The sequence below is a fragment of the Lucilia cuprina genome, chromosome 4 (assembly GCF_022045245.1).
Source record: "Lucilia cuprina isolate Lc7/37 chromosome 4, ASM2204524v1, whole genome shotgun sequence".
Classification (NCBI taxonomy): Eukaryota; Metazoa; Arthropoda; class Insecta; order Diptera; family Calliphoridae; genus Lucilia; species Lucilia cuprina.
Genome location: NC_060952.1, coordinates 70,714,870 through 70,740,889, shown reverse-complemented (window position 1 = coordinate 70,740,889; position 26,020 = coordinate 70,714,870). Strand labels below are relative to the sequence as shown.

The 26,020-nt window shown below is 28.4% G+C and overlaps 1 protein-coding gene across 2 annotated transcripts in view; it reads right to left on the bottom strand.

Moving 5' to 3' along the window:
* LOC111676782 (axin) overlaps positions 1-26,020 on the bottom strand; it is a 55,653-nt gene that overhangs the window by 8,659 nt on the left and 20,974 nt on the right. The gene's annotated exons all lie outside the window — the stretch shown is intronic.

Below are 26,020 nucleotides of genomic sequence, written 5' to 3'. Positions count from 1 at the left end.
TTATTTATTTTTGGTTTATTAAGAATATTTTCCATACTAAATTCAACAACCTAAAAACAATTTATGATTATGGGGGAAATATTTGAAATGAAAAAAGTACTTTTTTCTACTTTATAAAAAGTTTATAACAATTAACATTTTTATCAAAAGGTGAAAATGCTATTGAATAGTTCAAGTTCATGAACTAATAAAATACGTAAAAGTTGAAGAGTATGGTTGAGTAATTAATACTTGTTCTACTTTAACTTCACCCTAAATAAAGACAAGCAAATATAATTTGCTTTAAAGGACAAGGTTTGTATTAAAACTTTGTTTTATTTTTAAAACAACAAGTTAAATATTCAAAATAATGTAGTTGCAAACTGAATAAATTATTATATTATTTCATGAGGGCCAAAATAAAGTGCAATCTGTAACAGGTTTTTGCTTTGTTCAACAATTGTCATTTGAAAATGGTGTCCGGGATTCACTTGTCCATGGTTTAAATTCGTCTGGTTAACTTATTTAAGTTTGTTCCTTTTATATCAAGTACATTCGTCGATTACTTCAGGTTTAAGTGCCTCTATCGCATTAACCCCCATTATCTCTCACTTTTGATTTCAATGCAGACAGCTTGTAGTGCACTAACTTATTGAGTGATGATTCTATAGATATATTTCTTATATAATTATGTTGCTTTTAAGGAGTCATGATCTGGAACATGTGAAAAGTCTTTTAGTACTTAAGTTTAATTACGCATAACACAACAAGAGAAATTTTTTTAAAATTTGATATTTCGTTTGATTTTTTTCTTTATCGAATTTATCTGGAACTTTATACGACTTTTACTCAGAAATTACGTTGGCTCTGTGCACAAAAAATCAGAGCTTTTAAGGCTCTCCGAAACAGTTGTTCTAGTTATTTTTGCTAATAAATATCATCAAGGCCATTTTTTCTTTCCTATCCCGTGTTTCTTTTAATGTTTAAGTCTTTTTAATAATAAAAAAACAAGTAAGAAGTTATAGTCGGGCGAGGCCGACCATATAATACCCTACACCTGTATACGAATAAAATGTGATTTAGTTTTCATAATAAAGCAGTTGCCTTAGATATACTTAAGCCATTAATTGTTTAATAAACCTGTGGATTTTAATGGAGGCTTTTTATAGGGGCTAGGGTTAAATTAGGCCCTATAATTATAAAGTTCATCAGGGTTATTAAGGCTAGTATAGAATTTGTTTTTGCAGCTTTTAGTCGAGATACGAGTATATTAAACATAATTATGAACTTAAAAAAGCCCTATTTGACGGGTTTTGTTGTATGGGGTCTAGGTGAAATAATGGACCGAGGTTAACTATTTTCAATAGGCTTCGTCTACGGTACAATAGAAGATCATGTGCCAAATTTCATTAAATTATCTCCAAAATTGCGACTTGTAGTTTGGTTGCAAGGTACAGTTTTGTGGGGGCTAGGTGAAATAATGGACCGATGTTAACTATTTTCAATAGGCTTCGTCTACGGTACAATAGATGATCATGTGCCAAATTTCATTGAATTATCTCGAAAATTGCAACCTGTAGTTTGATTAAAATTTTTTACAAGCACTTTTTGGGGGTGCAGTTTTATGGGGGCCAGGTGAAATAATGGACCTATCTTTACTATTTTCGTCCCTGGGACAATAGAATAAAATCGAAAGTGCTGTAGGGTATAATTATCTTTTCTTTTGTTTTTGTTTAATTTTACAGTAAGTCGAACATTGTTCAGGTTTAAAAATCGGACATTAAAAGTCAGTGCTTCATATAAAATGCAAGCTTTGCTATATTCATAGCAATTTTACTTTTAACTGTACTTATGTAAGTAGTTTGTAAATATTTGTATGAATAAGCTCTTCTTTAGTAAATTGCTCTTTTAGTTATATGATGAAAACAAAAGACTTTTTTGATTGATTGATTGCTTGTAGTAAATTTTGATCTTATTGTCAAACAACACAACTAAAAATAAAATGTATAAAAATACTTTTTACATCTTAAAGAAAGTAATTACTCAAATTAAAAGAAGATTACTGGAGACAGTAAAAAGATGTTGATTTCTTTTTTCTTTTTACTTTGATTATTTTCTTTGTTAAAGGTATCCTTCATTGAGGAAGGGATGAAGAATAGAAGAATACAGTAAGTGCGGCCATTTTGAAACCAATTTTGATTGGTGGATGAAATCGACCAATACAATATATTCGGGATATACGTACTATTATCATACAATAGCGGCAAAAACATACAAACAACATATATACATACATACCAGTAGTACAAGAAAAAAGAAGGACAATTATTCAGCCATTATGTATGAAATTGAAAAATAAAAAAAGCATATAAAACACATTGAACTCATCCACAGGCAAATGGGGAATAGAATGAAAATATCGTACAACAACATTCGGTATGTTTCAGTTGTTTAGTTGACGCACTGACTATGATTCCTTCATTTTTTATATTATCAATTCTAACAACAAAACAAAGGAGTAAAATATTCATATGTTAGCATATAAGGAGTGAGATCGAAAAATTCTTAACATACATATATGTTTATAAAAAAGAAACCACTAAACTTACAGCTTTATTTCTTTTTTATTTGATTCAAATTATTATTACAATTTACAAAAAAAAAATATTTTTATAGTTTTAATCACTAGTGATAAAATTTTGAAACCTTTTCGGAAACCCTTCCATTAACGTTTTTATAGTGCTTTCTGTCACTTTGCTCGAACATGTAGTCCATCTCCGTTTAAAATCTACCACACTTTTGGACACCTTTTTTGTACTCTTCAATTCTCTTTTAACAAGAGCCCAATATCTCTCCACTGGCCTTAGCTCCGGGCAGTTTGGAGGATTTGCCTCTCTTGGTACAAATACCACATTATTGTTCTTGTACCACTCAAGGGCTTGTTTACCATAGTGACAGGATGCCAAGTCAGGCCAAAAATAAGTGGACACATTATGAAGCAGCCTTTTTTGTAAACATTCCTTGATGTAAATTTCGGTATTTATAGAGCCCGTTGTAACAAATGATTGGCTTCTTTTGCCGCAACTGCATATTGCTTGCCATACCAAGAACTTTCTGGGAAATTTTGTCTGCTTTTGGGTCCTAAACTTTTCTTCAACATTCCCTCGAGCATCAGCAACATAAAACTTTTGACCTGGTAGTTGCGAAAAATCTGCCAGAACATAAGTTTCGTCATCCATTATGCAGCAAGAATATTTTTTTATAAAACTTGACTTCAATTTCCGTGCTCTGTTTTTGGCCTCTAAATTTTTAGCAGCGTTCCTGTCAGGAACTTTTTGAGCCTTGTATGTTTTTAAACCTGCATTAGCTTTAATTTTTCGTACCAAATAGTCCGAGCACTGAGCTAACCGAGCTGCTTTCCTGACGGATGTGTTGGGAGCTCTTTTGAAAACGCGTTCTATTTTTTTGGCTTTAGAAACATCATTTGGACCATTCCTTCTACCTGAACCAGGTTTTCTATCAACTGACAAGTTCTCCCGGTACTGTTTAATAACATTGGAAACAGTTTGACGGCAGACCTTTGTATGCTTGGCCAACTTTTTGTAAGACCAAGTTGGGTTTAGTTGAACATATTTAATAATTTCAGTACGCACTTTTTTCTGGTCACTCATATTAATCAGATTAACAAAAAAATTAATATAATTGACATTACACATAATAACTGACATGTTTTTCAAAGGTAACTTGATCAAAAAAAATTAAATATTACTTTGGTTGAAAAATGTAATGAAAAACGTGTGTTAAGAATTTTTCGATCTCACTCCTTAGTCAATAAAAATAGTCAGGGACTGAAATTTCGATTTGAGATTTAAATGAAAATTAGTTTTTGTTGGTTAAATATTTAAGAAACATGCCAACAGATAATGATACTAATATACATGTTTAACGTAGTTGGATTCAATTTATAAAACTAAACTCTCGAGTAGGGATTAAAACGCAGCTTACAAACGAGCCACATACATAAGCAATCTTATGTTATTAAAATTTTATTCTTTTTCCGTTTTAGGCAACGATATGAATTACTGCACATCAAGAACCTAAATGAACTCAAACAAATTTTACCGATGATGACAGAAACAACATTTAGCAAAAGACAAAAACAAAACATAAAATAGCAACCATCACAATCATCATCGTCATCTTCACCCATCAACAAAACAACTGCAACAAAAATAGAACAACGTTACTGTGGAAGCACTAATAAAAACATTACAAGTTTTTGAATTGCACAGTGGCACCTATAGAGGGTACTATGAAATTTTTGTTTGTTTACCGAATACCGGTTATTTGGTAACTCACCCACAATATCCTGACAAGAAATGAATAGTTTTCTAATTCGATCTAGCCATGTTCGTCCGTCTGCATGTAGTAGACACGATAGGGCTTATACGAGAGAAGCTAGAAGGCTAAAATTTTATGAGGATCGGTTTATAATTAGTCCTATCCCTAACATTAAGTACTCTTCAAAATTTATCTTCAAAACTTAATGAGGATAGGTCACTTCAACCATTCCGACTTAAACCTAAGATCTATACCTCAAAAAAGGAATTAAGATGAAATTAAGAAAATTCTTTTTGCAAAATTTTATTCACTATTTCAAATCCAAAAGAGCAAGTTACAGAAATTATTTAAGACCCCATTTAACTCTTAAAACTAAAGTCCATATAGAGGACCACTTTTCGAAATAAACTTTATATAAGCTTCGGCATTACCGAATATAACACTAACTTTTTATTTTTTTTTAATTCAGTTCCACAGTATATTGATATTTTGTAGACAATATATGATGTATTTGTTAACAACAGAAAGTAATATACAAGTAAGTACATGCGAATAGATGTCTGCCATTGTGGCTTTAACGAAAAAATCTGTTCAAATAGTCAAAGTAAGTGATAAAGTGTAAGGAAATAGTACTTGTTAAAAAACGACGAGTATGCAGAAATTTCAACATACGCGTCGTGCAACTGTTTTTTAGGAATTCAATGAAAAGTTAACAATAGACAAATGGGTGTCCGTGGGGGTTAGGGAAAGACTTTGGCAAAGAGGACATATTTTTGCAAGTTAAACAAAAACATGGCAGTAATAAAGGGACTGACTACAAATGGAAATATCATTTACATACTGCTCCACATTTTCGATGGCGAAAAGAACAAAGGAAATCGCAAATTAAATGTTGTAAAACATAGATATAACAACTTCATACGTTCATAATATACATACAAGTAGTGGAAGTAATAATAATATACAGTGTGTAGCAAAACTATTTGAAAACAGTTGGTGTTTATGAACAAATTTGATAAGTTTGTAACAATAAAACGTAAATATCCATATGGTTAGAAACAAATATATCGTTTATTTGGAAAATTTCATTATTTGTTTTATTTTTGTCCATAAAAATTATATATTTATCTTTGCAAATTGCATATTGTGCAAATTATTTTTATCGACACTGTATAAGTACATACATATATACATTAAAAGGAATTGCTTACATTACATTTTATGTATAATTATATTCTTTTGAGTTACTTTGTTACTTATAAATTTGATTTTTGTCATCAAAGAAAAATGACAACAATTGAAAATACTTTTATAATCATTTTTTAATAAGAGCACTTATGAATTATAAACGGAATTACACTTTCATCATTTTGAAATTGTTTATCCTTTCAGATATAGAGAAAAATATTTATAAAATTAATTACATATGATATTTTGTTTATCTAACTCTCGATTTAACCAACTTTTTCTTAAAGTTGTGTACTTGTGTTCTTTCTTCTTAAAATGATAAACAAATTTATTGTCCATAATTTACAATCTCGAATTCGAGCAATTCTACAAAATTGAACCCAATTTTTTCTAAATTCTTAATCTTACATTTTCGGTAAAATAAACATTTGCTACAGATGTTATTTATGTAATAATAAAGACTACAACGAAAAAAATGTTGTATTTTAGAATACAGATCTCGTTTACGGAGAAGCACAATTACCAAGGTAAATAAAGAATAAATATCGACCAACTTGTACTTTTAAAAATATGCAATAAGGGTCATACATTGTTTGTAATACTAAAAAAACGAGTCTTTATTAAATATTAATAAACCTAAAAAATATAAAAAATGGAGCGTAATCCTCAAAATCATCCCTTAAAGTACAATATTATTTTTTAATAACTTACAAATTTAATAAACTCATATTTATATTTTGCCCATGAAGCGTAAAAGCATTGAAAAGAATGGTAATGGAAATCATAACAATGAAATTAAATAATCCTCAACATATTAACAAACTATTTGTATGTTTGTACCAATATATATTCGTTTGTGTGTTTGGCTGTCAGTAAGTAAATAAAATATCGTATACAATTTCATTAATAATAAATACCATATTTCATAACATTTTGTTTTATTTGTGATTGAAATTTATTCTTTAATTATTTGTGATGTATTTTTGTTGTTGCAAATATCGAGTTCCCGAATAAAATCTTATTCAAATAAACATTATGTACATTTATCAGCTTGTTTAAATATAAAGGGGCAATCCTTTTTGGTTGATTTGAAATATGAATAAATTTTGGAGAATTTTGGTTCAAGTCATGCTTGCCTCTAATGTGAAAAGCACAGGGACATTGGAGGCAAGTACTTATCATGGAATTAGGTAAGTACTTACTACGATTGTCTGCAAAAAGCGGTTTAAGTAAGTCGGTTTGTTTTGAATTGAGAAAATACAAATTCATATTAAGAACTACAAATTAAAATTTAGAAAATGTAAATTAAAGTTCAGAAATTTAAATTAATATTGAGAAAACCTCATTTGAAAACAAGAAATCCAAATTAATTAATTTATTTATCCAAATTAATGTTGAGAAAAAAATTAATAAATTCACATTAATATCGAGAAAAACAGACTAAAATTCAGAATTTCAACATTATATTGAGAAATTACAATTTCAAATTGTTTTTTTTCTATTTTTTTTATTCTTAAATTAAATTTTGTTATATCTCAATATTAAATTGGATTTCTGAAATTCATTTTCGTTTTTCACAATATAATTGTGTTTTTCACAATTTTTAAACTTAAAATGGTATAGAGTTATCTATGTAATGTAAACGGAATGTAGTATTCATTGAAAAGTAAGTTGTTAAGTAAGTACCAGCCTCGACCATGTTAACTTTAATATCTTTCCATAATGTATAGATTCTTTATTTTGGTAATAATATTAATTTTAAAAGAAGCTGAGTTCCTCTGCTTCGAAATAATATAATTTATTTCGAATCATCAAGATCATCAAGAAAGAATTGGAAATCTTAATGAAAATTTGTCACAAAAAAGTAGTTAAAAGTTTTTGAGTCGAAAATGAAACCTTTTAAAATTTAATTTCTTTTTAGTTTTTTTCCTTTAAGAGACAGGTAAATAATATAGATAGAATACACATATTCCCAGCTTTCATTTGATACCAATATTAGCATTATAAAATACATATAAATATTTTAAATATTCGTTTGTAGTCCTTTCAACTTTGAAATCCTTTTATAAGGACACAAAATTCGGAGTACGCAATTCAACTTTTCTATGTGTTGCTTTTTTCAAAATTGTTATGAAGAAAATTGTTGTTAAAAGCAACATTTTTTTATTTTTATTCGAATAACCGAATAATTTTTAATTATCCTATTATTAATCGGCTAACGTAAAACCTCAAATAATTATTTGTGGAATAAACCGAATAAGATAAAAACCCGAATAATTGAATAGTATTGACACAAAGGTTAAATATTTTCATAAATTATTAGGAGTCCAGAAATTATCTCGGATATAAACCCGGTAGTACAGTTTTTTATGTGTTTATTATTCTATCCGCTTACTCCCACCCCGATAATGGGTGTGAGTTGTAACGTAAAGTTCCTGATAGGCTCAACTTCAGACAACTTTGACACTTGCCAAAACGACGGCTAACTCGTGTGCGCCGAAAAAAGGAGATGGTAGACCGTTTTCAAGTCTACCCAGTGGATGAAAATGACCACCGTGTAGTAATGATCAATTGTATCATCGTCTTTCCTTGGAATGATTTGACATGAGGTCTAACCATAGCACCATATAATCTGGTACTACGGGTGGCCAGTGGTACGTAGGACTTGTCCTGGCTGGTGAGTTGGTTGAAGTTCCGGAATACACGTAGTGGCTGTGGTTTAATACAAAAAACCGCGGGATGTTGGTTTAAGGACTGATATATCCTATACCTAATGTGTTGGATAATTCTTTCTCCGAACAAGTCTTTTTTACGCTTCGGAGAAGTTCTTCTGTCATCTGTTGCCATCTCAACAGAATATAATGATACATGCTACGCGACTCTGACCACAATCTGTATGAAAACAAAATTTTTCTAGGAAAAAAGTTTTTGCTGTTGAATTTATAATAGATGAAATTAAATTGGCACAAAATTTCTCCTTATCATAGTTAGAAAGCGAGATATTGAATTTCAAAAGCGAATATATATTATGCGTCGTACGCGTTTTAATGCTATTACAATTTCTATAGAGAATTGAATATCCTACATTTTGATTGAGGAATATTTTCGCATAACAATAGTTGTTTTCGGATATAATACATTATTTTTTCATTGCAAATACATTTTCAAATCTAATAATGTCGCATTAAGAGCTAAAATACACAATTAATAACTTTCTGGCCACTGTCTGTCTATCTGAAATTTCCAGGGGTTACAGGTCACAACATTGAAATCAGACTAAGACTTAAACAAGCTCTGATATAGCCAACTGGCTTTAATTTGTTTCCAATATTAATGTATACCATAATGTTTTTACTCTTTTGAAAATTCTAAAGAATTTAAACTATTTAAAGATAAAGTCTGATTTTAATAAAATTTGGTGGGAATATTAATTTAAATATCGTCATATGAAATCAAAAAAGCCCTAAGTTACAAAAAAATCATAATCGACTTTTTGATTGATTGTGATGCACCGTATCAAAATACATGTTCCTGCTAAATTTTACACTCTCACAACTAAAATCAACGTTCCTTTTTGTAATTTATAAAATGTATATTTTGCAATGTTAAAATTAGAATGTTTTCTGCATTTTATGGATTTTTGTGAATGCTAGCAACCTGTTTATATAAAATTTCGTTCCTATAGTGGTATTTTTAAGTGAGTTATGAACGATGAATTCATTTTCTGATGAGATCTTTATATGACAGGTAGGATCGATTATTGAACGATACTCAAAATATTTTACAAAAACATTTTGGTTTTTTAAAAATGTCTACATTCCGAATTTCATTGCCATCCGTGCTTTTATAAGCCAGTTATAGTAATTTTCTGAAGGGAACTTTATATTGGTGCTAGGTTCAATACCACACAAAAAATATTTGCTCAAGATTTCAACTCTCTAGCTCTTGTTTTCAATAGACAGGCGGGCGAATAGATGGCTAGATCGTTTTAGAATCTAATAAGTACCCAATATTTCGATGTGTTACAAAAGGAATGACAAATACAATTCACCTACACCCCCATCTTTTTTGATGGTGGGTATAAAACATGTTAAGTAGCTGATAAAATGAACACATATTTCTCTACTTATATGTAAGTTTAACGTCGTACACATAAATCATTATAAAAGCCTCAGCTTCCACATTGAAATTTACTGAGAAATTTAAAATAGGTTTAGATTGAACTAGGATACTGACGTATAAGTGCATTAATGTACGTAAGCCTGCTTTTTACTTGTATCTTAAGATTTGGGAGGTGTTTCGCAAATTTTATTTATATAAAATTAATTATTCGAATAAAAATTTTTATTCGTTATTCGTTCAAATAATCGAACATTTAGTCCACTACTTTGATAAAAAAATATTGTAAATTTTTATTCGAATAATTGACAACCCAGATAAAAATTATCAAAAATATATAACTTTTAAAATAAATGATCAACATATTCTTAAAAATTTTGTAAAAACTTAGTCCCAAGGCTGTTGCTCAATAGATATAAATCTCAATAAAAAATATGATTTATAGACGCGATTTATATCTAGTCTCTCGGCACATTTTTTTAACAATACTCAGACAGAATTTATCATTTAGGTCGTTGTACTGCTTTGTGGCAAGATCTTCTGGAAATAATATCAGTTCTTTTTTCAACTACTAAATTAAATTCATTTTTTTTTATATATCTTAATAATTTTTTCACGACGTAGGTCCCTAAATAATAGAACTAATTTTTCTGCGATATTTTCAAGAATTGATTAATCATCAATTTTTAACATCACATATGTTTTACCAATATAATTTTTTATAAACTGTGGATTATTCTTTATCATATTTGAATCAAATTAGCCCATTATAATTAACATTTTTTATAATGAATTTATATTTTTATTTTTATTGATTTGTTGAAATGTATAAATATATTTGAAAAGAAAATAATTTGTATAAATAATTTGGAAAAATGAGATTGTAGACTTCTTTTATAATTTTTACCAGAAGCCACCTTTTCTCCTAGCACAATCTACACACTTTAAGGAATATAATAGGAATGATTTTTTTTTTGCAAAATTAAAAAAATATCAAAATTTTGCTTTTAAATTGAAGAATACTTAAATGTTTAGCATGTCTAAAAAATATTACCATGACTGTATCTTCAATCAAAATGTAGGAAATTCAATTTCTATAGAAATTATAATAATATTAAAATGCATAGGACGCATATTATGCAAGATATTTCAAAAAACTGATTTTCGTGATCTTTGGTCTTTTCCTGGATATATGTATACGAGACGATTAGCTGGCGGAAAGATATCTATATCCTTTATCTATATAACGAAGTGTCACTTCTTTGGATGTTGCCTAATCATACTTAATCAATAAATATCGAAAACACTTATTACATTGCAATAATTTTTATTTATGTTTTATATACAAACAAACCTTTAAAACAGTAAAATACTTAAAATGAGATTGTTTATGTTCGAAAACAATACAATCCATTCATTCCCTTTAATAATACAACAATAAAGATAATAAAAAAATACCTACTTTGATAGATTAGGAATACAAAACAAAGAATACTTAAGAATTTTCTTTAACAGTTTTCACATAATACATGCATAGGTATATATGTATGTACAAAGAAAAATTTTGTACTTGTATTATTATTATTATTGTGCTAATAAGAGTAATTGATGCCATTTTTATATTAATTTCATGCTATCTTATAGTACGTGATTTGGTATTAATCCACAAATTTGCGTATCTTACATATAGAGAAAATACATGCATATAAACCAGGTGGCAGTAGCGATCAAAACCTTGATACAATTTAAACCATTTTATTATGTACTTGGTAAAAGTTAAATAAGGAAAGTTTGAATACTTATTTGTGAAATTAGGTTAGATGAAAACAAAATATTAATTACGGAGTTTAAACACTTATATTTCTGCCCGATTTGATATTATGACACTAATGAAAAAATGATAATTACAATGTTGTGCACAAAACTGTTCAGAAATTCGTCTCGTACAAAGATGTTAGACTCTTGCAAAGAATGAGTTAAAGAACACTAAAAGATGTCCCAGGTCATGTTCAAGCGTCAATGGACCACTTCTTCCAAAAAATGCAAAGAAAGCAACTGTAAAATTACTAGTAGAAGAGTTTTCAGAAATAGTGAATGAACTTATAAATTCAGAGTAAAACACCAATTTGTACAATATTTCAATAAATTTATGCATTATTGACAATTTTAGTATTGAACGGTTTGAGTTTTGTTTAACATTATACAAGTATGATTTTTTTTTGACGGGTAGATCAAGGTTTGCATTTTAAGGTTAGTGAGATAAACATCAAACATGACATTTAAGTTGATCTTTATAAAAGACAAAAGCTACCAGTAAATATTTCTGATAAACACAGTCCTGTTCTGGATGACCTATTCGTATTACACTACTTGTTAAAATGTATTGATATCCCTATTTAAAACGTATGTTTAAATAATTTTATTTTTGTATACATACCCAGTATTTAAATGAATGAAGTCGATAAAATGATTATAATACTAGACCAGAATTATTGCACTTTTATAATTCTATTTTCACAGAACAATGAACCATAAAATCAGTAGATTATTTGTAGCAAGTTAATTGTTATTTTTTATATCTTTTAATTTCAATCTTTTAGTCAATGAACTCAACACAATGAAGAATAAAAATTATTGTAATTTGTAGAGATTATTTTGTCTATTTTACACAAAGGATAATTTTTATATTTTTAATGTTGATAATGTTGGTGACGATGATGATGAGATGATTACGATCGTAAAGACTATTATAATGATGGATGTAATGAATACAGATAAATCCGAAACCGAAATAAACATACCAAACAATAATGTGTATTTGAACAATGACACAAACAGATACCACCACAATAATTTTAAAAAACAAACAAACAAACGTATAGAAATAAATACAACAACATACGATTATCGGTGGTGACAATTCTTCAACGGCACGAGAAGAAGGAACCTTTGATGAAAATAATAAAATGCAATTGGATTGTGGTACGTGCTATCCTTGTTTTTGTTTGTAAAACGACAACGACAACAATGAGGATGAACCACAAAACTGTTGGACCCGTAGACGTGTAATAGTTAGTTAGCACGAAGTCAATGAGCAACAAGCTAAGCAAAGCTGAAAAGTCAAACTAAATCAGACATAAAGGATATGAAAGGAAATTGCCGGGGTTGCAATACAAAATGAGCGATTTTAAAATTGAGACAAAATGTTTATGTATGAGAACGTTATTACATATTGTAATTTATGTACTAGTACATACAGTGATTCACATTCATAACACATCTTATGGACTTGGAAAAAGTTATCTGTCTAATGGGCAGGCTTGTGTGGCGATAATTACACAAAGTAATTCATTACATGGTCAATTACAATATCTTATAATGTGAAACTGGCAATAACCAATTACAATTACACTTTACACGATTTCACAAAAGTATGAAAGTATAAAGAAGATTTTAGCATTAAAATATAACCTAGATCTGGGAAAAAACGTCTTTCTGATATTGAAATGCTATTAAACAGTATAATGATGATTTGAACATTGAGAGATTATTTGCATCGGAAGAAAAAAGATCTAGCAGATATACATAGATGGGATGCACACCAAAGGCTTTAGAAAAGTATCTCGTAAAGTTAAATGCTCTGTTTCTATAGGTCGTTGAGCCAAAGTTTTTGTTGGTTTGAACTTGCATAAAGTTTAGAAACTTCCAGATCAACTTGAAAAATTACTTAGATGCAAAAAACCAGTGACAAAGTTGAAGTCAATTTTTATACACTTCTCGTTTTTTAGGTCCAGATTTTATACGGTTGATGGACGTGTTTATGTTCAAGAATTATAGCGGATTAAACTACCTAAGACGTTTTTGGGGCAAATTATTTGCAATTGTATTAAAAGAAGTCTTGATAACACAGAAATATCTATTACGTAGGGTGTAAAATGGGGCGTTTTACCTTTAAACATCTATGGTTATCTTCGTATATCTGGACGGATTTGCTATAAATGACATATATACCTAAACAATAATTTTGAGTTTTATTTAACTTTTTTTAAATGTCTCATTTTCACTGTGTGTTACTGTATATTTGTTTGAATGTTCATAACTAATATTTGTTGCTTTTTTATAATTTTGTTTGTAACTGGTGTAAAAGGGTGATTTTTTAAATTTTACTTCTATTATCTAAAATGTTTGTCTTATATATTTGCAATGCATTATATACTTTAAAGAAATTTTCGGTATAATAACATCTGTAACAGATCAGAGGATATAATAAGTTCAAGTTGTACTTTATTGCATCTCGCATTAGAGTATCTTTTCTGTTAAATCAACTTTTTTAATAATTTTTAAAACGTTTTGGAATTTAAAAAAACAGAAAAATAAATGTATTTGACACAACACCCTGTTTTTATTAATATCATTATTGTTATTTATTTCAAATATATTCATATAACAATACATTTAAAGTTATATACATTATTTAAATACTCACAAAAGGATGCTCTTTTGTTGGAATCATTTATAAAGCGCAAAAGAGACGGAAATAAATAAATTATGTTTTAAAGTAAAACGCCATCATAAACAACCCTCCTTTATGTATGCGCAAGTCCAAAGTTTATGTGCATAGATATGTATGTATGTATATCAAACCAAATCCCTGTATATAATTATATACTATGTACATAAGGATATACGGACATAGACGTATGTACATTAGGTATTGTTGTATGTTTGTATGATCGTTGTTGCGTTTTGTTGAGTTTGTTGTGGTTTAATGCTGTTGTTGTTCTTTCTTGTAATATAATCCCCCATATATAAATATGTAATCGTAATTGTATACATATACACATGTTCACAGAAAAATAGGTGTGTATTTATTTCATTTTTGGTTAAGTTATATGTGTATCTAATTATTGAGTCCTAATTTAGGCGGTCTTGTTAGTTCTATGGTGAGTAAGAAAATTAGTTAATTCTTCCCTGCCTAATTTATATAGAGATTCTCTGAGATAAGCTCCTCTGTAGAATTAAAAGGCAGTCTCTAAGAAATGAAAATAGGTTAGGGCCAATTATGGATCTTTCCTCGCATAATTTGAAAGAGAGTTTTTGACTCGTAAGGAGCTTACTTGAATCAAATTTCATTGCTTTAAACTAGTTATGAATCCTGACATTTTCTGATCCTTAAAAAAATAGACGGTTTTGGGTCATATGAAACTTATTAAAGTTGATTTTCGTCACTGTATAGGTACTTTTAAAACAGTTATGTCTGGTTAGACGGTATTTATATATGTGCAAATTTCAGTACTTTCCGTTAAGACTCTGTCGTGTTTTCAACAAACAGACAGATATGAAATACAGAATATATGAAATATATTAAAACAAAACACTATTTTTCTGACCACATGTGTATATCAGTATTAAGCTATGTTATGTATAATGCATGTATACATATTGTATTGTATGATTATAAAGTACTTGTACTTGTAGTAGTTGTAGTTAAATGAATGGGCTTTCCTGACATTGAGGTAATTGTTGAGAAGCTGTAGTTATTGCATTGCAATTTTTGTTGTTGTTATTCTTTGAATTTAATGAACTTTTAAAATGATTTTAATGAGTTTGAAAAACTTTTACTCATTTATTCATTCATACAATTCAATCCCTCATTTTTTTCAAATCTGTTGTTGTGTTCTTTATTTTTTTAAAGAAGTAAAATTTTTCATTTCCTTGCATTATACATATACTAACATTTATATATAGCAACAATTACATGGAAATAGTCCTTTAATTATCAACACAAACATAAACAAAAGTTATTTATACTTTTTATATTGTACATATAGTATCTGTGTATATATGTATATATTTTACCATGTAATGAGGTTAAAAGTTAGCAAGCGCAATGATACTCTTGTGGATTTTGAATTGAATCAAGTGCATGCGAAAAAGTTCACTGTGTCTATCCGCAGTCTAGACAAATACGAATAAAAAGTTCTTTTGACCTTCATTACTATTGTTTATACAATTTATGCATTCTGCAATTGCTTAACATTATAAACTGCAGAAAAAGGAATATAATTAAAAAGTGAAAGTCATGAACTTTTTTGCATTCACACTTGAATGTTGCAAAAAAGTTGTTAATGACAGTGGCAAAAAATAGCAGTTGTAAATTCATATTATCCTAAAATGATTTGCGAAAATGAATGTTGTTTGAAAGTGTTGTTCTACCATTGTATATAAATTTCATTTCTAGATATGGCAATATAGATTTATTTTGATTAAATTTTCAAAGGAAACAGAAACAAAAATAAGGGTTCATTTGATGATCTAGGAAAAAATAAGAAGTCCGTACGAACTGTGCTTTATACAAACATACGGATGGGGGAGATATTTTAGGAAATTCCTCAAATTCTCAGTACTTGAAATAAAGCAAGAACGGGTTTTGATAAAGCATTAATAACTATATCAAAAGTAGTATATATTCTATATTGGACCTTATGTGCCTCCATCAAAACCTTCTATTCTATATGAGCTAGGATGTTTTTTTGAAGATGACCTTTTATGGGAAAAAAAATCGAATGAGAGGCAAACGGAGTAAAATGCTAGGAACTTGAACCCAAAATTAAGTAAATAGCAGAGATATCTTTTTTCGATTCTTACTCATAGCATCCAACGTCATGCTGTAGAAAAAATTTTTGATGTACGGTTTTATATCAATTAGAATTATTAAAATTTTCTTAGTATAAATTACCTACATAGAACAACGATAAAAAAAACTTTGTTTTTAATAATTCCCACTAATCCTAGTGTTATTTAATGTACTGATTCCGAATAGAAAAATAAAATTTTTTATCACCCACTAATTTTCTACATTTTAATTTTTTAGACTTTTTGACTGTATTTAAGTCTAAAATGTAAAATTATATAATTTTTCAGATATTGCAACTAGTGGCGGTCTTGTTTCCAGACTTATACATAATGTTTAAAAATTGTATTCTGGAAAAATTGCGGGCGCCAATGCAATGACTTTACTACTTAATTTATATTTTTGTATTTTAACATTAAACAATTTAAATATATATTCAATTATCGTTTCAAAAAGATTAAAACACAAAAATACGTCAAAAATTGTAAAAGTCATTCCTCCGATCATTTAGTGTCACAGAACACTTACATGAGAAAAATTGAAAAAACAAATTGTAATTACGTTTAAAACTGAGTGTTTATAATCATTAGATAGCGTAAACTGTATTTGGGGTATAAAGTGATAGTCAATCGTTTGTACGCAACATGTTTTCTTTTATTTTTTAAGCCATTTTTGGGTTTATTGTAAAACTTTTTTTAGAAACTGGATTGAATACACCATAGTTAATAAATAATAGAAAAATATTATAAAATATTTGTCTCTAATAAAAATATTAAACAAAAAATTAATTTTCGTTTTATTTATTACTTTTACGAGAGTAATTGAATTATTTTGAGCGAGTATTGGGGTTTAGATATAAAATTAATATATTTTATAGCCATACGAATTAGAAAAATATTTATAAAGATATATTATTTGTACAAATTGCGATTTGATCGCTGTCGAAGCTAAATTAGGAAATATTTTATCAAAAATTTAGGATTATTTTGAACAAGATTTTTTAATAATTCCTAAAAGATACTCAAAAAATAAAATAGCATAAAACTATGAAAAAATGTTGAAAATGGCTTCATTAATCGATTTTACGAGAGTAATGTTACAAAAAAAAAAAACTAAAAATTATGACATCCCTATTCTCTTAATAAAATAAAGACAAAAATTATACTCCTTGCAGTAAAAAAATCTACTATCATTCCTTTATCCTTGATTTATTCATTACTGTGTTAAACCAAGATTTATTAAGATTCATAAGCACAGAAAACTGCACTCTCAAGTGAAAATAAGTTAAACTTATATTGTCTAAGGCGTTACAATAAAGTATTGTATGAATTGAACCAAAACTCCGCTAAAAGTACAAATTACATTTCGATTGGGAAATTGTGGTGCATTAAACATGTTTCTTATATAAATTTCAGATTTCCATCGGAATTTTTTCACCCATTTTAGATTTGGAATATTCTTTGATTTATTAGAAGATTGTTTAGCAAAAAAAATAATGAAAAATTGCGACTTGAAATACAATTTCTATCCAAAAATGGCTTTGATTTATTAGAAGATTGTTTAGCGTATGTCTACCACTGTAGTCATAAATGGGAAACACTTCAGATGGCAGTTTTTAAAATCCATTTCATACAAAGTAAAAAATTTGTATAATGATAGTTGGGTTCCCTATGAAAAGTACTTAAATATGAAAGGTAGAGGTATTTATTTATTTTGCGTTTAGAATAGCAGAGCACACTGGTTATAGCTAGTTCTACATAAACAACTTGGATGTAGACGTAAATTCTATATCAACATTTATATGGATAGGTCCATATTTACCCTCAACCCCATATGAGTCCTTTTGTAGAAATTTTCTTTTTTTACAAAAAGTAAAAATATTCCGGAATTAAGATAAAAATCAAATTAAATGCTTTATTATTTAATAATTAAGATAAAAATCAAATTAAATGCTTTATTATATAAAAAAATATAAAAACATACTCATTGGTGTAGGGTATCATATGGTCGATCATGCCCGACTTTACATTCATACTTGTTTTGTATTAAATTTACTTTATTTTATGGCAACACTGCGAAGAAGTTGATCGTTCTTTTGCCACCAAATAATTGAAGTAGCAAAAGAATAAAATGAAAAACTTTGACAAAAAAATAATCTAACAAACGTTGAACATAGAATGCCTTTTAGAAGATTTCAAATCAAATAATCCTATCGGTATTTGTATATATGAATATAGATCCATAGTAGAATAAGTAAATGTAAGTTGGTAATAAATATATGTATTACATTTACTTTGATAAATGTACTAGTGGAATTAGAGTCCTCCTAGAATATCTCTTGCGAAAAGGCAATGAGGAATTAATATCGCATCTTTATAATATGTAAATATGTCTTCACAACAGACGTCGGCAGTTTACAGGTATACAGCACGATCGCATACGAACTTAATATTTTATTTAATTGCTTGGCAGCATTCAACAAAGTAGGTTGATGCAAATTCAATTTGAAAAAACAAAAACACTCCTTCAAAATCAAGAGCATAATTTACAAAAACAACATACACCCTAAATAATTTTCTAGAATGCATAAAAATGTAAGGTAAATAAGATCAATTTCATTCGATACTTTTTTGTGCATTTTAATTTGAAAAGCAAAGAATTCATTCTTATGTCCATTGATTATATTTTGTTTATAAATATTCCCAATTTACATTAGTGCAATTTAATCTTCAAAATTGCCTGTGAATTTTATCTGAATGACATAATTTTTTTTCGTATTTTAATAAAAATTTTATTTGTTTATGCTAGCAAAATTTAGGTAGCATTGATACCAACATTTAAGTTACATTGCTACCGAGAACTGCTACCTAAATAAGGTAGCAATGCTACCAAATTTTTGATTGTTGAAAAATATAATATCATTTATTGCTACTTTAAGAAAATATTTACTGCTTCTATTTGAGGTATTCAACTGCTACATTTAAATAGCAATTACAACTGATATCAAAATTTTTATTTTTTGCTACATTAATAACTACTGCTACCGAAATCGTAAGATAGCAGTAGTCATAGTAATTGATTTGCTGCTAGTTTTTAAACATTTTAACTACTGCTACATGTTACTTGCAGTCTAGTTATTTAATATCATCATTAATTAAAATAAGTGCTATAATTAGTTATTCTTTCCTTTACTAAAATATCTGTTGGAAAAGAATAATACTAACATTTTAGAAACATATTTTTTTTAATTTATGAAAAATATTTTTCTTTTGTTTTATCGTAGTTTAATGTGTAGTAGAATTCCCAAAAAACAAAAGTCCATTTTAGAATCTTTCAAGTGTTTACTTCAAAACTGCAGTACCAAAAAAGTAATTGCGCGATTTGAGCTTTGGTCATAAATTGCGTATCTCTAGACCTATGTGTAGTGGTTACAAAAGTACCACCGTTAGATAGGGCAACACGCAAGGTACTCACGTAAAGCACTTCGACATTCAATACAGCAATACTCTAAAAAGTTTTAGATTTATTAAGAGAAACGAATGTAAATATTTTCGCTTTAAGCGGCGAAAAATTTGATTGATTTTTTTGTATACTTTAATTGTAATATTATTATATTTCTTTTATCTGCTATGGTTTTTGGTCCTTTGGTCCTTTAGAGGAACAAACATCAATACTATGGACGCTACCCCAGATTTTCTATTCATTGTTGACATTTTTGGATTAATCATATAAATTGACGACCTTTTGATACACTCTTCAACACTGGAAAAGGAAACATTTGAAAAAGTTTTTCAAAGAGCGAAAAAGCCGGCCTCAGATTTAATAAATAAAAACGCCAAATTTTATAAAATGTAATAAAATTTTTAGGTCTAATATTCTACTCAGGGGTTAGACCTGTCGATAGTTAGTATGCATAAACCTTTTAATATCAAAGAACTGCAAAGATCTGAGCACTTTCATCGAAAATGTATCGTTCAAAAATGTTATACTTAAAAAACTTTTGACGAAGGACGTACAATGGAACTGGAACTTGAAATGAAATAACTAAATCACCCGTGCTTATATATTATTGATCCAAATAGAGGTATTACATTATCTGTTGATGCATTAAAATATGCTCTTAGAGCTACAATTATACATGGGAGAAATCCCATTGCATATGCATCTGTTTCCTTAACGGAATATCAAAAGAACTATACTCAAATAGAAATTGAGTTATTCGCTATACCCTTTGGATGTACGAAGTTTCGCCATATGTTTATGGGTCAAAATATTTGTTGAAATAGATCCTAAACCACTTGTCACTTTATTTGAATAACCCTTATATTAAATTCCAGCCAGATTACAAAGATATATGCTTCGTCTACAATGCTACGATAATTAGTTCGTTATATACTTAGTAAACATCTAAAAATTGCCGATACGTTATCAAGGGCATTACATACCGTTCGTAAATTTCGAAGTTTTACAGAAAAAATTTTCTAGTGACCCATTTTTTAGAAAAAAATTCAGTATATTACAGGGACCGTAACAGTTATAAGTTATATCAAAAAAGTTAATTTATAACAGTTATTTTGTGACTTTAAAAATAAAAATCCATCTGAAAAAGTTTTTTTCAACCTAAAAAAAAAATTCAAATGAAACTTTTATTTTTCCGTTATAAAATAAAAATTATTTGAGGAGTTTTATTTTTTCCGTCAGAAAATAAAACTTATTTTCATTAACAATGCCTTCCGAAAAAATTAAAAAAAAGCTTGTGTTCATTCATAACAGAAAAATTACCATTTGCCGTTTTTTTAATCAGATGTTTTCAACGTCAGTACAAATAAACTATTTTATGGACTTGGTCAGATATACTCAATAAAATAAGAGACTGGTCTAAAATGTACAATGACATAGAAAATCTTATTTCAAATTTTGAAATCTGCATGAAATACAAAAATGCCAATGTGAAGAGTAAAATGTTAATTCACGAAATCATTGATGTATCCTGGTTTAAACTTGGTTGTGATTTGTCTCAGTTCAATAAAAAATGTTGCATTCTGGTTACAATTGTACGCAAATCGTTACAAAATTGAAATCAAGTATTTCAAGCAGGGTATTCCATCCTAATATCAGATAATGGGCCCTTATTAAGTTCAGTGGAATTTAGAAAATTTGGCAATCTTGGGTAATTAAATATAAAATCTCAAACCCCTACTTGAATATTTCTAATGGATTAGTTGATCGCTTCATCCAGACCATTAAAAAGTTGTTTTTGAAAGCTATGAAAACTAATTCGTGTTTAACTACCGAACAACACCTAAGGTTAAATGTCAAGTTCGTTACGAACTTAAATTCCGTTCAGTAGTCAAAATCATCGACCAAAGGAAATTGACCATAGTGATTTTAAAGAAAAGTTAAATAACTAAATTCGTAATTATTTGTAATAATTCAATAGGACAGCTAGGGATGTTAATCCAGTTCGAAAGGGGGATATGATTATGTTCAAGCTGTTGGTTTCCTGGAAAAATAAAAGAATGTTGTAAAAACCAAGATCATTCGTTTTTGAAGATAATAATGGAATTCTTTATAGGACCACATTAATAAAACACCTAATAATAAAGAAACTGATAAAAAATACTATTAATATCTGTGAACCTGAAACTCCTCAATCAAGTGCCAAGAATTTAGAAGAAATTCAAAATAAAATGTTACTACAAGGGGCAGAATTATTAAGTAGAGTTCGACCGAACTCAAAATTTCGTTCGGTACCGAACACCGAACCCGAATTTCGGTAAATTTGAAAGTTGGGCCGAACCCGAACTTTGTTCAGTTTTCAAAGTTCGGTAACACCGAACTTTGTTCTTAAATGAAAAACAAATTTATGGATAAAAAGTAATAAATTTATAATATTTAAAACCTAAATATCAACATCCGAAAGATTTTTTAAAAAGGGTCTTTAATTAGCAATTGGGCCAATTATCAACTAATTCCGAATCCCAGAGAGTGATAAATTCCTAATAACAAACTATTTTTGTGAAATGCATATATCTTAATACCTTTATTATTGGTTTTTTAAACGATTCATTGACAATGATATAATTCTCTGTAAGAGCTCAAATTTCAATTTGCCGATTTATATGAAATTTTGGTTCATAAAAAATTTAAGTATAACTTCATAAAAATACTAGTATTTTTAAGCCTGTTATGAACGTTAGTCATTTTCTAAAGCGAACCTTATATGGAGGCCATGTCGAAATGTAAACCGATTTTGATTGTTTTGAATACCAATCAATCTGCAACAATAGTTTAGGTCCAATCCTTCTTTTAAGAGACTGACTGACTGACATGTCTAGATCGTTTAAGAATAAGGACATAGAAAATTTCAATTTTACAAATGAGATCGAAGATTTATAGTCGAAGTTAGATAATTCAAATTAAATGTTTCACTTTTCTTAGCTTTTTAATCACTTTCTGGTTAATTGTTTTTCAAATCAGCCGAAAAAATAACTGTTCATTTTTTCAGCTGAAAAGGCGTTTATGAAATCGGAAATTTATTGTACAGCCAGGATGTATAATAACTTCTGTAAACAAATTTTCAGTATTTTTAAAACTTTTTGATGATGTAAAAATATGATAAATAAATATTTTATAAAAAGTTCGGCGTACGGTGTTCGGTCAAAATTTCGCCAAACACCGAAAATTGACCGAACCTCACTTTTTACCGAACTCCGAACCCGTACCCGAACGTTCGGTCGGACACTATTATTAAGAAGAAGAAAATTGAATCCATTAATCGTTTAACTGATAGTTATTCTTACATTTAAGAAAATGTTTATATGAGAACTGTTTACATAACCCAAAGTTCAAAATAACTCGACATGGTGAAAATAGAGGTTAAAATTATTGTATAAATTTAGATTTTTAGGGTTTTCGTACCTATCGATACCTATAAGCCTTTAACTTAGTTGTATCTTGGTTTAGATAAGAAAAGGGAAGCAGATGACTTTATATTATTATGTTCAAAATTGGAAAAGTAAGAAAAAGGAACAGAAATTATATTTTTATGAATCTCCACGATTTTAAGATAATTTTAACAGCCTTTAATTTTTTTCGAACATTATTTTGAAATAAGAAAATGTAAGAAATTGGCCTCGAAAAGAACTAAAATTATTTTATTTTGAATATCCCCAATTTTGAGATTATTTTAACCGCTTAAAAATTTCGAACATTTCTTCGAATTTTCGAACTTAATTGTAAATAATTCCAGTATATCATTGTAGTATCATCAAGTGTACTCCTGACTGCCAAATTTCAGATAATTCGGGCCACCAGAATTGGTTTTAATTAATTTTGTCGTACGTCTGCGTATGAAATAGAAATAAACCTATCGTATAGTTCGTTACGTACGACGAATTTCGTCATACGCAATGATTATATACATTTTCATATACCCAAGTGTGTTCTATTTCTGACGACGAATATTCGCTCCGAAAAATTCGTTGTTCGTCCCAATTGTGCGTATACTATTAGTTTTCAATAAATTATTAGTAATGGATGATGTTAAAATTTGATGGATGAATTTATGTTTATATAAAAGTTTATTTATGCTGAATTTCATCGTGATATTAAGAATTATGAAGTTAAAGTAATTTTTTTAAGGACTGGGGTCAAATAAGTCCGTATTATTTAATATTTGATCCAAGCCCCCATGCAAGCCCTTAAAAGAATGGCCCTTTACACGATCATACTTTACGTACGTAAAGTTTAAAGAAAACGTTAAAATAAATTCCGCATAACAAAAACGAGAAAAAATGTCGTATGATTTATACTTTTGTGTTTACACGATTGGTATTAAACACTGTTTCACTTTTTATACCCTACACCACTTTAGTGGGGTCGATTTATCTTTGTCCGTCCGTCCATGTAAACCTTGTAATCAAACTGCAGATCGCAATTTTGAACATAATTGAATGAAATTTGGTACATGATCTTCTATTATCAAGGACGAACCCTATTGAAAATTGTTAAGATCGGTCCGTTATTTCACCTAGCCCCCATATAACTGTAACCCCGAATAGGACTTGTAAACCTTGTAATCAAACTACAGGTCGCAATTTTGGAGATAATTGAATGAAATTTGGTACATAATCTTCTATTATTTCCATTATTTTACCTAGGCCCCATAGAACTGAACCCGCGGAATAGAGCTTTGAAATTCATAATTATGTATAATATACTCGTATCTCGACAAAAAGATGCAAAACCAAGTTCTATACTAGTCTTGATGACCCTGATGAACTTTATAATTATAAGGCCTCATTTGACCCTAGCCCCTCTAAAAAGACACCCCTCCCCAAAAATCTTACTTAAATATCCACAGTTTTATTAAACAGTAAATGGCTTTAGTATATCTGATGCAAGGTACAATTCAACTTAAATACTTTTTTATGAAAAATAAATCACATTTTATTCATATACAGGTGTAGGGTATTATATGGTCGGTTTCGCCTGACTATAACTTCTTACTTATTTTTGTATGAGTTTACATAAATATACATTTCTGATCTAATGCGACTTGGTTGTTTTTTTTAATCACTATAAGAAATGAATACGACTGTCTAATTTTTCATCCGTTTTACCTCTCGATTTGTGATGGCTTCATTACACATTGCCTTTAGACGATCCAAACTGTACTCTTCTACACAAAATTTTGACTTATATTTTTTATTTATATTAATGTCACTACTAAATTCATCATAAATAACATTTATGTATATAAACATAATCTCATCCACCAAATTTAATGAGGATCGGTCCATATTCAGATCTTTTTTGACAACATATATAAATTGAGGACACTTTAACGGTACCACGACCTCGAAAAAATATAAAGACCAAGAAACAACTTTAAATAGTATATATTTAATTTCTAAAAGTGGAAAGCTTGATGGAAATTCTAATAAAATTTGGTGAATGAATTTTTTTGTATAGATTAAATTTCTTCGCAATTTTATAGTTTGGAAATATTTTTAAGTGAAATATGGACATGAGAGAGATGTAAAACAAAATTTCATCAAGTTATATTTTTATATGGGCACACAGATAGACAGACTCAGAAATTGATACTAAACCGATAGTTTGAGGACTAATATTTTGCACGTTACACTTAGCATAACAAAGTCAAAATATCTTTATTAAATAAAACAATGTAAAATTGTATTTTGTTGTGAAATCGAAATTTGTTAATATTTATTTAAAAAAAATCTAAATATGTAAATACCAAATTTGATGTAAAAATATTAAATAGACAAATTAAAAATTATGCTTTAAAAATGTTGGAAATATGCAAAATATATGCAATTTAAAGCAAAATATGCAGTTTAAACCGAAATATGCAATTTATGCATTTATAACAAAATATGATTTCTTTGATTCGAAAAGAAAACTAGTTAAAAGTTATTTTGAGTTACTGATAGAAAACATGCATTTGCATAGAAATCCTTGCCCTGATAATAACAAATAATTTTTACTTAAAAAACTTAATAAAAAAGGAATTAGAGTATTTGTAATAATTTTTGGATTAATGGTGAAACTGTAATATTTCAATTACACAAACATAATTATAGAGAAAGTCGGAGTTTTTTTACAGAAAATTTTTGCTTGTTTTTTGTCATTTCAGTGGAATTAATCCACTGAAATGACAAAATTTTACACAAAATATTAAAATATAAAAAAATATTTGTTAACAAATTTGTATATTAAATTTGTGCAGCC